We start from the raw sequence: 13,522 nt of genomic DNA on the forward strand, positions 1-13,522 counted from the left end.
CAGAGCCTCCTCCTTTCTTTGTACAGTTCTTCCTGGGACACCAGAACTCCACACCTCACATCTTCTCTTCATAAACATCCTGAATCTGAATTCCAGCTTTAGATAAAGACCTTTCCTGAGAGGAGAGCTTTCACAGAAGTGTTATTGCCACCAGACCAAGGTCACCACTGCTGAGGTAAGTAAAGGGTGTGTCTCTAGGTTAACCTTGTCAGTTAACCCAAGATGTGTGATAACATGAGGAGTGGTGTGCTGACTCCAGGAAAGGAGGGCTCAAGTCTTTGTATTCAGGGAGCATCCTGGGCACAGGAGTGCCCTTCCGTGGACATCTTTTGGACCACTGAGCTTCCCAAAGCAGAGGAGGCAACCCCTTCCTTCCACCTGTGTGTTGTGGGCCTTGCTTGCCTTCTGGAGCAGTCAAGCTTGGAGAAAGAGTCCAGGTTGGGATATTCAGATGTCCTTAGAGTCCACGCTGTATGCTCTTCATTTGCCCCATGGAGATAAAATCCCAGATCAGAAACAGTCACAGACAAGCTCTGGCAGATCATGGTAGGCCTTTCAGTTTTCAAAGATCCTTCTGTCCTCAGTCACTTGTTACTCTGAAGGTCCTATTTTAAAGTTCTTCCTGTTTCTCTCTTGCAGTCTGCAAACCAAGTTGCTCTGTATATTCAGGATTTTCACTATAATATGACTCTAGGAGTTTCTCTTTCTGCCCTGTGTATCTGGAGTTCTACATGCTTCTTGTATCTATCTTGATGTGCTTTGCTGTCCCTAAATTTGGGAACATTTCTGCTAAGATTCATTGAATATATTTTCTATGCTATTGGAATGAAGTTCTTCTCCTTCTTCTATGCCCGTACATTTCCTGGTGTTCCAAAGATTATACATGGTTTGTTCATAGGTTTTTCATTTATTATAGGCAACGTTGAACCTGTTTTCCAATTCTATATTATTTATATATACCTAAAACTCCTGATAATCTCTTTCACATGATCCACAGCATTGATAAGCCTTTCCATTGAGCATTTGATTTATCAAGTTTTAATTTCTAGCCCCATTGAAGACAAGAGTTTCTTCGGTATTTCTGTTTATTGAATTCCATCATCATTCCCTTTGTTGACCCGAATTTTCATTCAGCTGATTGAGTCCTTTCTTCCTTGGTTATATTTACAATCATCCTTTTCAATTCTTTGTCTGGAATTTCACCTATGTCATTCTCATGAAAACCACAAGAAATTCCCTGGCATTTGTTGTTTTTAGAGATGAGCTGTCTTTGTCTTTCATATAACCTTTGGCTTTGTGTTCGAATTTGCTGTTAGGAGTTATATCACTTGTTAGTGTTCTGAGTGATGCAGGACAAGAAAGAGAGACGCTTCAGGATGTGTTAAAGCTTAGCAAGCAGCAGGGAAGGACAGTCTCTGATAGAATGAACCCCACAGAGCCTTGCAGAATCACTTTCACTGATTTCGACTGAAAAGGGGGCTTTTAGGAGTTCAATTTCCACAGACCAAAACCTCTTGCTTGATCTAGAAGTTGTCTGAAGGAATCATTACCTGAGCAATCCTCAGTCACACAAGGCTTCCTGGTTTGCCAGGTATGTCTTGGACTGAGGACATGCTAAGATTCTGAAATTCCCAAGAATCAGCAACTCCATAAGTCTCAGATAACAGTCACTGATTGTTTTCAAGAACTTAACTTCAAACCATAAGTGGCCATCACTCCAAAGTAATGGAGTGGCTCTTCCAGTTGGCCCACTGCATCTCTGTTTTGTTTAAGCTCTCTTCAGTTATCATGAAAATTAAGTTTATGTTGAAGATCATGCATCCTTCCAGTAAATACAGTGTTTTCTATGTCATGCTATTTCACAATCTTGCACAAAGAAGCCAGTAAACTTATTAGTGAAAATAAAAGGATAGCAGCTTCTAGGTAAAGGAATCTTTTTGAGAAACTGTGGGAAAAAATATTGACCACAGTTGTGGAGTCCCAGTGGGTTTCCAAGCTTCAGCGGTTCCCACATGCCGAAGCAAGGTCTAACGTTCCAGCAGCCTGAGGCTTTGGAAGCGGCAGGCCCCAATAACATGAAGAAGTCCTTGGTTCCAAAAGGGTTTATTGTCATGACGGATGGTGGATGAATCTGGAGGTACCCCCGTAAAACTCAGGGCAGTCCTGAGTTATATAGGGAGAGAGAAAGGGGGAGGATTGGGGGAGGATTGGGGGAGGATTGGGGGAGAATCTGGGGAGGCATGCTTAATTTGCTCCGCCCTCTGGCCTTCATTAGTATGTAAATCCCTAGGGCCTGAGGCCTCTAGTCACTCCCTCTACCTGTGCATTTTGGGAGGGGCTGTCTGGCCTATGTGACTGAACAATGTAATTCTATGGAGACTAGACTGCTTTTCAGTACCCTGGGTTCTGGGGGCACACTGAACTCCTGCCAGTTCTCACGCAGAGTCTCAGGGTTGTAGGCTACTGCCCAGCCATGACCCAGAATACCCTTATGCAGTACCACAAGAAAGTGTCCTTTATTTCTTGTTGATAATCATGAAATACTTAAGAAAAATGAGGGTGGTCCATCAAATGCGTTTTAACCTTTTTTCCAGTCATACTTGTTCTTGTTCAAATTTAAAGGTGAAATACAGTATATAACATGTCGCCACATTTAAACTTCTTTTGTTCTTTGACTGTCCCTAACTCCAACCAGAATTAGAGCTTGTCTAATATCAGCTATTTCATTAACCATGTCATTATTTTCTTGTGTTTAATCCAAAGTTCTGCAGAATGCTTGTGGCAGTCACTCATAAACTCAGCAGTTTTAATTTCTTTATTAGGCGCCAGTCTATCAGTAGTATGAACAGTATCTAGTTCAATAATTCCCATAATGACAGCAACATTCAGCTCAGTCATCCTACAAGTTCTTCTTTTTTTGGCTGTTGTTGTTGTTGTTGTTTCTTTGTTTATTTTTTTAATTATTTATTTATTTATTTATTTTTCAAATCATAAATTTTACTTATTCACACAGGGGTTATCAACACAAAAAGGCAGGATGTGGGGAAGGAGATGACACCGGAGTGTGGGTGTTCAGGGGGAATACAGATATCTTTCAGAACTGGGTATCGGCTGGGTTCAGGGGACAAGTCGATATGACTCTGCCTATGATTTACTTGTCCTTATCTAAGTTGGTATTATCTGCCAAGGCTACTTATTTACAAGGTCTATGACTACTCAGGCTGGTAAATTTCCACAAAAGCTGCCTATTTACAATAGCTTATAGCCATCTGTTTCAATGTTTTTCCACAGAGACCCAAGACTTGGTGTTAGTATACATGTATGACAGGCCTATGGCTGATTTTAGGCCTTCAGTGTATAAGCAGGGCTGGCCCTGACATCTCCTCCCTTCTCTAAGTATAGAAGGGCTGTGGTGATCCTAATCTTACAAAGGCAGGGACAGAGGCCTGACCTACAGTAATTGAAGGGGACCTTGTAATAGCTCTGGTCCCCCTGTCGTTGTCCAGTGAGGGCCATACCCATCCTGATGTCTTTTTCCTGGAGACAGGATACTTTTGACATCAACCTCTATGCAGTCAGGCTCTACAAGTTCTTCTTAATACTCTTTCAACGAGTATTAAAAATCATTACACCATGGCCTCGACAGTTTCACCAGATTCCAGACTGCTGGCCTTGCTCTAAGAATGCACAAATGTTCAGAAGTGACACTTAAGGACATGCTAGAATTAACACAGCTATGAAGAGTACAATATTCACAAGTGACACTATAATTATTAGGTTGACACTGTACAGGCCTTTTCAACAGCAAATAAGATAATGATATACATACTACAAAGGGATGACATTGATTTAAGCTAACAGTCAAAGTCTACTAACCATCATTAATATTTAAACTCCCTTTCCATTCTTAAAGAGGGTAAAAGGCACTTGTTATTTTCCACAAAATAGTCTGCACTGGATGGTCAAATTACAGGAGAGGACCTGACAGTTCAACTCCATGCCAACAAATAAGTTCATTAATAATAGAACTAATTTCCACAGTTCCATTTGAATTATACCATTGCCATCTTAATTCTGAATGAGAACATTTTCCCGAGGAAAGCAACAAGAACTAAAATCAATAACTTCTTCATGGGATATCAACAAGCCTCCACGGGTGCTCCATTTAAAGTTGTTGACTTTGTATTCAGTCCAATTCCTTGTTAGTAATCCATATCTCACAAGACCAGATGTTAGATTTAAGGAACTAGTAGCATTAATCTTCTATCCACTAAAGGCAGATGCGTGAAGCATGTAAAATTTATTATGAAAATTCTAGGTAGCATCCACTATGAATAACCACACTCGAAAAGTTCTATGTGGACTTTGATTTCCTATACTCATACAAATAGGAGTCCCTTGCACTCCCATGGTATAGTTCATGATTTCTGTCGTCTCATCCATAGCCTTAGCACTTCCCAACTTGTCATAAGGATCAGGTAACCAAAAAGATTTATTAACCACCAAGAGGATATCCATATCCCCCTTACTTACTCCTATATTAAATGTAGGATTAGGCATATAGGCCCAATGTGTATGCTTGGTGCTCATTGCTGTATAACTTCCATAGACAGCACAGCAAGGAAGAAAGTTGTACCATTTAAAGGTTCTGTCAAATTTTTATCAATTCTGATGGTGTCCAAAACACTTGGTTTCCATGCTAGTGTGAAAGCATGCTTGTTTTTCATCAAACACTCATTGTAAACAATAAGAGATTGTAGACTGTTGGTCCAGCAACATCTGAATGACACATATGTTGGGGGGGGCATGGAAAGACATATATTTAAGCTCGGGTCACTATAACCTGGAATACATATTGAATATATTGAGTGGCTCTTACTCATTTCACTACATTGTTAAGGACAGTTACTGTCAGCCCCTTCACATGAGAAACTGGGAGCCTGAGCCAGGGAACAGCCCAGGTCCAGCTCTGAATAGGGAATAATGCCAACTATGAACAGGAGGGCTATCCTTAAAAAACTGCTAATTGTTCAAAAATGTTTCACTGCCCCAGATAATCTTAAGGGTAATGGGTCACAAGATTAAAGAGGATAACTGCTAAGCTCTGCTGTTGTGTGAACACCTTTCTTGGATGGCTGAGGGTCCTGCTGGAGTTCTGTTAGAGAATCAACACTTGCCAATCCTATATATGCTACTATCTCCCCCAAGGCTATTTTACCCCTCTTATGGGCCCCTTTCCAGTTTCCTGGCCTCTGCAAGCACTTCCTGCTACATAAATGTACATACCTAAATATAAGAAGCTGAAATCCATATATGAGAGACAACATCAGGTTTGCCTTTGTGACATTGGGTGACCTCACTTAACATTTAGTAGCTCTGTCAGTTTGTCTGAATGTTATGCACTTCCGTTGATATTATTCATGAATCCAGTTCCATTGTGTCTCTGTGGCACATCCTCATTATTATTCACTTATCATCTGGGGTGATTGCATTTCCCAGCTATTGTCACTAGATCAGTGATGAACATCATATTCCAGGGTCTTTGTGCTAGGATATAGAGTCCTTCAGGGCTACACTCAGGAGTGGTGTCACTGGTTCCATAATGGCTGAGCTTGTTTACAACCCCACAGCAGCAAATAAGGACTCTCCTTCCTCTACATCCATACCAGCATCTGTTGCCATGTTCTCTCTTGATGAAAGCCTCTCTGACTCAGGTGAGATGAAATCCCAAAGTAGATACAATTCTCATGTTATATTGGCTGAGGATACTGAACACATTAAAATATAAATATATATTAATTGGTCATTTGTGTTTCTTCTTCCAAGAACTCTGTTAAGTTACACATCCATGTTTTGATAGAGCTGTTTGTTTTCTTATTGATCATGGTTTTAGTTTTAAGTTCTGTGCATATTTTGAATATTAATCTTCTCATGAATGAATTACTAACAAGGATCCCCTCCCATCTGGCAAGCTGTCTATTTCCTTGTCTGTTTCCTTTACTGTACAGAAGCTTCTAATTTTCATGAGCTCCTGCTTATAGTTATGGCCTCATTTCCTGAGCAGCTGGAACCCTACTGGGAAAGCCCCTACCTATCCCAACTTCTTAAAGTGTTTTCATTCCAGAGTTTTGAGCTTCATTTCTTAATAGAAAGACCATTTGAAAGAAAAAAGAGGAGGTGGAGGAGGAAACAAAGAAACAAACAAAGAAAATTCTGTGGTTGTAGCCCTGTGGGTTTATATCTGTATTTTCTGCATTACCCTGATTTTTAAGTTGTCTGATATCCAGGCAATAACGTGGGCTTTTTGTTACTGTCCTTCAGAAGCAGACCTTGAAATGAAGTACGGTAATATCATTAGTATTTCCCCTGCCTCAAGCTTGCTTTGTTTCTGGGATCTTTCACGCTTTCAACTAAATTTTAAGATTCTTTTAAATTGAATTATTTTATTTATTTACATTTCAGATGTTATCCCCTTTACCCATTTCCCACACCCAGAAACCCCCTATCCGATTCCCCCCTCCTCCTGCTTCTTCCCCATCGACTCCCACCTTCCTGCCTTCAAATTCCCCCACACTGGGGTATCCAGCCTTCCCAAGACAAAGGACCTTCTCTCCCATCCATGCTGACAAAGCCATCCTCACCTACATATACATCTGGAACCATGGGTCCCTCCCTGTGTGCTCCCAGACTGGCTGTTTAGACCTTGGGAGCTCTAGTTTGTTGGTCTTGTTACTCTCCCAATGAGACAAAAAACCCCTTCAGCTCCTTCAATCTTCTCTCTAACTCCTCCATTGGGAACCACATGATCAATTCAATGGTTAGCTGAGAGCATTCACCTCTGTATATGTCAGGCTCTGGCAGACCTCTCGGGAGACAGGTATATCAGGCTTCTGTCAGCATGCACTTCCTGGCATCCACAACTTCATCTGCCTTTGATGACTACACATGGGATGAATACCCAGATGGGGCAGTCTTGGGACATTCCTTCCTTAAGTCTCTGCTCCACACTTTGTCTCCATATTTGCTCCTATGAGTATTTTCTTACTTCTAAAAAAAACAGAAGCACCCACACTTTGATCTTCCTTCTTCATGAACTTCATGTGGTCTGTGAGTTGTATCTTGGGTATTGCTAGCTTTTGGGCTAATATCCACTTATCAGTGAGTGCATACCATGTGTGTTCTTTTGTGATTGGGTTACCTTACTCAGGATGATATTTTCTAGTTCCATTCATTTGCCTAAGAAATTCATGAATTCATTGTTTGTAATCGATGAGTAATACTCCATTGTGTAAATGTACCACATTTTCTGTATTCATTCCTCTGTTGAAGGACATCTGGGCTCTTTCTAGCTTCTGGCTACTATAAATAAGGCTGTTATGAATGTAGTAGTGCATGTGTCCTTGTTATATGTTGGAGCATCATTTGGATATATGCCCAGGAGTGGTATAGCTGGATCCTCAGATAATACTATGTCCAATTTTCTGAGGAACCCCCAGACTGATTTCCAGAGTGGTTGTACCAGCTTGCAATCCCACCAACAATGGAGGAGTGTTCCCCTTTCTCCACACCCTCACCAACATCTAATATCACCTGAATTTTTGATCTTTGCCATCCTGACTGGTGTGAGATGGAATCTCAGAGTTGTTTTGATTTGCATTTCCCTGCTGACTAAGGATGTTGAGCATTTCTTTAGATGCTTCGAGGCCATTTGAGTTTCCTCAGTTAAGAATTCTTTGTTTAGCTCTGTACCCCATTTTTAATAGGATTATTTGATTGCATGGAGTCTAATTTCTTGAGCTCTTAATATGTATTGGATATTAGCTCTCTATTGGATATAGGATTGGTAAAGATCTTTTCCCAATCAGTTTGTTGCCATTTTGTCCTATTGACAGTGTCCTTTGAATTACAGAAGCTTTGCAATTTTATGAGGTCCCATTTTTCAGTTCTTGATCTTAGAGCATCAATCATTGGTGTTCTGCTCAGGAACTTTTCCCCTGTGCCCAAGTAGTCAAGGCTCTCCCCTACTTGCTCTTTTAATAGTTACAGTATATCTGGTTTTATGTGGAGGTCCTTGATCCACTTGGACTTGAGCTTTGTACAAGGAGATAAGAATGGATCAATTTGCATTCTTCTACATGTTATCCTCCAGTTGAACCAGCACCATTTGTTGAAAATGCTGTCCTTTTTCCACTGGACAGTTTTAGCTCCTTTGTCAAAGATCAGGTGACCATAGGTGTGTGGGTTCATTTCTGGGTCTTCAATTCTATTACATTGATCTTCCTGCATGTCTCTGTACCAACCAATACCATGCAGTTTTTATCACTATTGCTCTGTAGTACAGTTTGAGGTCAGGGATGCTGATTCCCCAAGAAGGTCTTTTATTGTTAAGAATAGTTTTCCCTATCCTCAGTTTTTTTGTTATTCCAAATGAATTTGCAAATTGCTTTTTCTCTGTAAAGCATTGAGTTAAAATTTTGATGGAGATTGCATTGAATCTGTAGATTGCTTTCAGCAAGATGGCCATTTTTACTTTATTAAATCTGACAATCCATGAGCATGGGGGATCTTTCCATCTTCAATTTCTTTCTTCAGAGACTTGAATTTCTTGTCATACAGATCTTTCACTTATTTAGTTAGATTCACACCAAGGTATTTTATATTATTTGTGACTATTGTCAAGGGTGCCATTTTCCTAATTTCTTTCTCAACTTGTTTATCCATTGAGTAGAGGAAGGCTATTGATTTGTTTCAATTAATTTTATATCCATCCAGCTGAAGTTGTTTATCAGGTTTAGGAGTTCTCTGATGGAAGTTTTGGGGTCACTTAAATCTACTATCATATCATCTGTAAATAGTGATATTTTGATTTCTTCCTTTCCTATCTGTATCCCTTTGACCTCATTTTGTTGTCTAATTGCTCTAGCTAGAACTTCCAGTACTATACTGAATATGTAGGGGGAGAGTGGGCAGCCTTATCTAGTTCCTCATTTTAGTGAGATTGCTTCTAGTTTCTCTGCATTTAGTTTGATGTTGGCTATTGGCTTGTTGTATATTGCTTTTTCTATGTTTAGGTATGGGCCTTGAATTTCTGATCTTTCCAGCACTTTTACCATGAAGGGGTGTTGAATTTTGTAAAATGCTTTCTCAACATCTAGTGAGATGATCATGTGTTTTTTTCCTTTGAGTTTGTTTATATAATAGATTATGTTGATGGATTTTCACATATTGAACCATCCCTGCATTCCTGGGATGAAGTCTACTTGATCATTATGGATGATTGTTTTGATGTGTTCTTGGATTTGGTTTGTGAGAATTGTATTGAGTATTTTTGCATCGACATTCATAGGGAAGATTGGTCTGAAGTTCTCTTTCTTTGTCGGGTCTTTGTGTGGTTTAGGTATGAGCACACTTGTGGCTTCATAAAACAAATTGGATAATGTTCCTTCTGTTTCCATTTTGTGGAATAGTTTGAAGAGAATTGGTATTAGGTCTTCTTTGAAGATCTGATAGAATTCTGCACTAAAACCATCTGGTCCTGGGCTTTTTTGGTGTGGAGACTTTTAATGACTGCTGCTATTTCTTTAAGGGTTATGGGACTGTTTGGATGGTTTATCTGATCCTGGTTTAACTTTGGTACCTGGTATCTGTCTAGGAAATTGTTTGTTTCATTCAGACTTTCCAGTTTTGTTGAGTATAGGCTTTTGTAGTAGGATCTGATGATTTTTTGAATTTCTTCAGTTTCTGTTGTTATGTCTCCCTTTTCAGTTCTGATTTTATTAACTTAGATAGTGTCTCTGTGCCCTCTGGTTAATCTGGCTAAGGGTTTATCTATCTTGTTGATTTTCTCAAAGAACCATCTCCTGGTTTTGTTGATTCTTTGTATAGTTGTTTTTGTTTCTACTTGATTGATTTCAGCCCTGAGTAATTTACCCAGAATTTTGTCATTGAGGTATGTTTTCTGTGTATAGCAAAATTCTGGGTCTTGTTTACGTATCCAGTCTGTTAGTCTACTTCTTCTTTTTTTATGCAAAGGCTTCATTATACTAAACACATTCATAAGGTTTCTCTCTAGCACATATTCTTTCATGATAATGAAGACTACAGAATTGTGCAAAAGGTTGACCATACTAAATACACTCACAGTGTTTCTGTCTTAGTGTTTCCATTGCTATGAAGAGATTTCATGAACAGGGCAACTCCTATAAAAGCAACCATGGGGGATGGCTTACAGTTTCAGAGATTTAGTCCATTTATTATTATTTGTTTTTATGAGTACATTGTAACTATCTTCAGACACATCAGAACAGGGCATCAGATGGTTGTGAGCCACCATGTGGTTGCTGGGAATTGAACTCAAGACCTCTGGAAGAGCAGTCAGAGCGCTTAACCACTGAGCCATCACTCCAGCCCCCTAGATTAATTTTCTTAAGCCAGCCATTTTTATGACATGAATTCTTCTAATCCTTTAGAATGAGTATTAGGCTTTTTCCGCAACGGGTTTGCCGTCAGAACACAGGTGTTGTGAAAGTCACCACTAATTCAAAGCAAAAATGGGAAAGGAAAAGACTCACATCAACATCGTCGTAATTGGATGTGTAGATTCTGGCAAGTCCACCACAACCGGCCACCTGATTTACAAATGTGGTGGAATAGACAAACGAAGCATCAAAAAGTTTGAGAAGGAGGCTGCCAAGATGGGAAAAGGTTCCTTCAAGTACACCTGGGTCTTGGACAAACTGAAAGCTGAGCATGAGCGAGATATCACTATTGACATCTCCCTGTGGAAATTTGAGACCAGCAAATACTACGTGACTATCAGGGCACAGAGACTTCATCAAAAACATGATTACAGGCACATCTCGGGCTGACTGTGCTGTTCTCATTGTTGCTGCTGGTGTTGGTGAGTTTGAAGCTGGTATCACCAAGAACGGGCAGACCCTTGAGCATGCTCTTCTGGCTTCCACCCTGGGTGTGAAACAGCTAATTGTCTGTGTTAACAAAATGGATTCCACCAAGCCACCATACAGTCAGAAGAGATATGAGGAAATTATTAAGGAAGTCAGCACCTACATTAAGAAAATTGGCGGACTGGAGCCATTACAAGGTCCCCTTCAATTATTGGAGGTCAGGCCTCTATCCCCGCCTTCGAAAGATCAGAATCACCACAGCCCTTCTATACTTAGAGAAGGGAGGAGATGTCAGGGGCAGCCCTGATTACACACTGAAGGCCTAAAATCAGCCATAGGCCTAAAATCAGCAATAGGCCTGTCATACATGTATAATAACGCCAAGTCTTGGGTCTCTGTGGAAAAACATTGAAACAGATAGCTATAAGCTATTTTAAACAGGCAGCTTTTGTGGAAATTTACCAGCCTGAGTAGTCATAGGCTTTGTAAATAGGTAGTCTTGGCAGACAATACCAACTTAGATAAGGACAAGTGAATCATAGGCAGGGTCATAGTGACCTGTCCCCTGAACCTTCACCCAGACAATACCCTGTTCTGAAAGATATCTGTATTCCCCCTGAACATCCACACTCCAGTGTCATCCTCTTCCCCACGTCCTGCCTTTCTGTGTTTATAACCCCTGTGTGAATGAATTACGATTTGAAAAAAATAAATAAATAAATTATTTAAAAAAAAAAGAAAAAATGTTACTGCCTAAAAAAAAAAGAAAAAAAGAAAAAAAAAAAGAAAAATGGCTATAATCCTGACACAGTAGCACTTGTGCCAATTTCTGGTTGGAATGGTGACAACATGCTAGAGCCAAGTGCTAATATGCCTTGGTTAAAAGGATGGAAAGTCACCTGAAAAAATGGCAGTGCCAGTGGCACCACACTGCTGCAAGCTTTGGACTGTATCCTGCCACCAACTCATCCAACTCACAAGCCTCTGCGACTGCCCCTCCAGGATGTCTATAAAATTGGGGGCATTGGCACTGTCCCCGTGGGCCAAGTGCAAACTGGTGTTCTCAAACCCAGCATGGTGGTTACCTTTGCACCAGTCAATATAACAACTGAAGTCAAGTCTATTGAAATGCACCATGAAGCTTTGAGTGAAACTCTTCCTGGGGACAATGTGGGCTTCAATGTAAAGAATGTGTCCATCAAAGATGTTAGACGTGGCAATGTTGCTGGTGACAGCAAAAATGACCCACCAATGGAAGCAGCTGGCTTCACTGCTCAGGTGATTATCTGGAACTATCCAGGCCAAATTAGTGCTGGCTCTGCTCCTGTTCTGGATTGTCACACAGCCCACATAGCATGCAAGTTTGCTGAGCTTAAAGAAAAAATCGAGCGTCGTTCTGGTAAGAAGCTGGAAGATGCCCCCAAATTCTTGAAGTCTGATGCAGCCAGTGTTGATATGGTTCCTGGCAAGCCCATGTGTGTTGAGAGCTTCTCTGACTATCCTCCACTTGGTCGTTTTGCTGTTCACGACATAAAGTAGACAGTTGCTGTGGGTGTCATCAAAGCGCTGGATAAGAAGGCTGCTGGAGCCGGCAAAGTCACCAAGTCTGCCCAGAAAGCTCAGAAGGCTAAATGAATATCATCCCTAACACCTGCCATCCCAGTCTTACTCAGTGGTGGAAGAACAGTCTCAGAACTGTTTGTCTCAATTGGCCATTTAAGTTTAATAGTAAAACACTGGTTAATGATAACAATGTATAGTAAAACCTTCAGAAGGAAAGAATGTTTTGTGGACCATTTGTGTGTGTGTCTGGCAGTTTTAAGTTATTAGTTTTCAAAATCAGTATTTTTTAATGGAAACAACTTGACCAAAAATCTGTCACAGAATTTTGAGACCCATTAAAACAAGTTTAATAAGAAAGAAAGAAAGAAAGAAAGAAAGAAAGAAAGAAAGAAAGAAAGAAAGAAAGAAAGAGTGTTGGGGTGTTTGTTTGTTTGTTTTTTAGTGTCTTCTGATTTTTTTCTGAAGCTTTTTTTTATGTTCAACATTCTTTGTTTTAAAAATTGGATATTCTACTTATTTACATTTCAGATGTTATATCCTGTACCCATTCCCCCCCCCAGTAACTACCTATCCTATCCCCCCTCCTCCTGCTTCTATGAGGGTGTTCCCCCTCCCATCCACCCACTCCCCCAACCCTGCCCTTGAATTCCCCCACACTGAGCTATCCCATCTTCACGGGACCAACTACCTCCTCTCCCACCAATGCCTGACAAGGCCATCCTCACCTACATATACAGCTGGAGCCATCCATGTGTGTTCCCAGGCTGGCAGTTTAGATCCTGGGAGCTCTGGTTGTTGGTCTTGTTGCTCTTCCCATGGGACCTCAAGACCCTTCAGCTTCTTCAATCTTCTCTCTACCTCCTACATTGTGGTCCCAAGATCAGTTCAATGGTTAGCTGTGAGCATCAACCTCTGTATATATCAGGTTCGGACAAAGCCTTCCTGGCATCCACAACAGTGTCTGCATTTGTAGACTGCACATGGGATGGATCCTCACATAGGGCAGTCCCCAGACAGCCCCTCCTCCAGTCACTCCAAACTTTGTCTCTGTA

At 40.7% G+C, this 13,522-nt stretch overlaps 1 protein-coding gene and 1 pseudogene across 1 annotated transcript in view; both read left to right on the plus strand.

The window, feature by feature from the left end:
* LOC114629575 overlaps positions 1-13,522 on the plus strand; it is a 70,436-nt gene that overhangs the window by 39,184 nt on the left and 17,730 nt on the right. Inside the window, exon 5 of the transcript XR_003712695.1 lies at positions 27-175. The gene's annotated coding sequence lies outside the window, so the exon portion shown is untranslated. The remainder of the gene's footprint in view (positions 1-26; positions 176-13,522) is intronic.
* LOC114629577 lies at positions 10,507-12,827 on the plus strand (annotated as a pseudogene).

Source organism: Grammomys surdaster, unplaced genomic scaffold, assembly GCF_004785775.1.
Source record: "Grammomys surdaster isolate TR1022 unplaced genomic scaffold, NIH_TR_1.0 313, whole genome shotgun sequence".
Lineage (NCBI taxonomy): Eukaryota > Metazoa > Chordata > Mammalia > Rodentia > Muridae > Grammomys > Grammomys surdaster.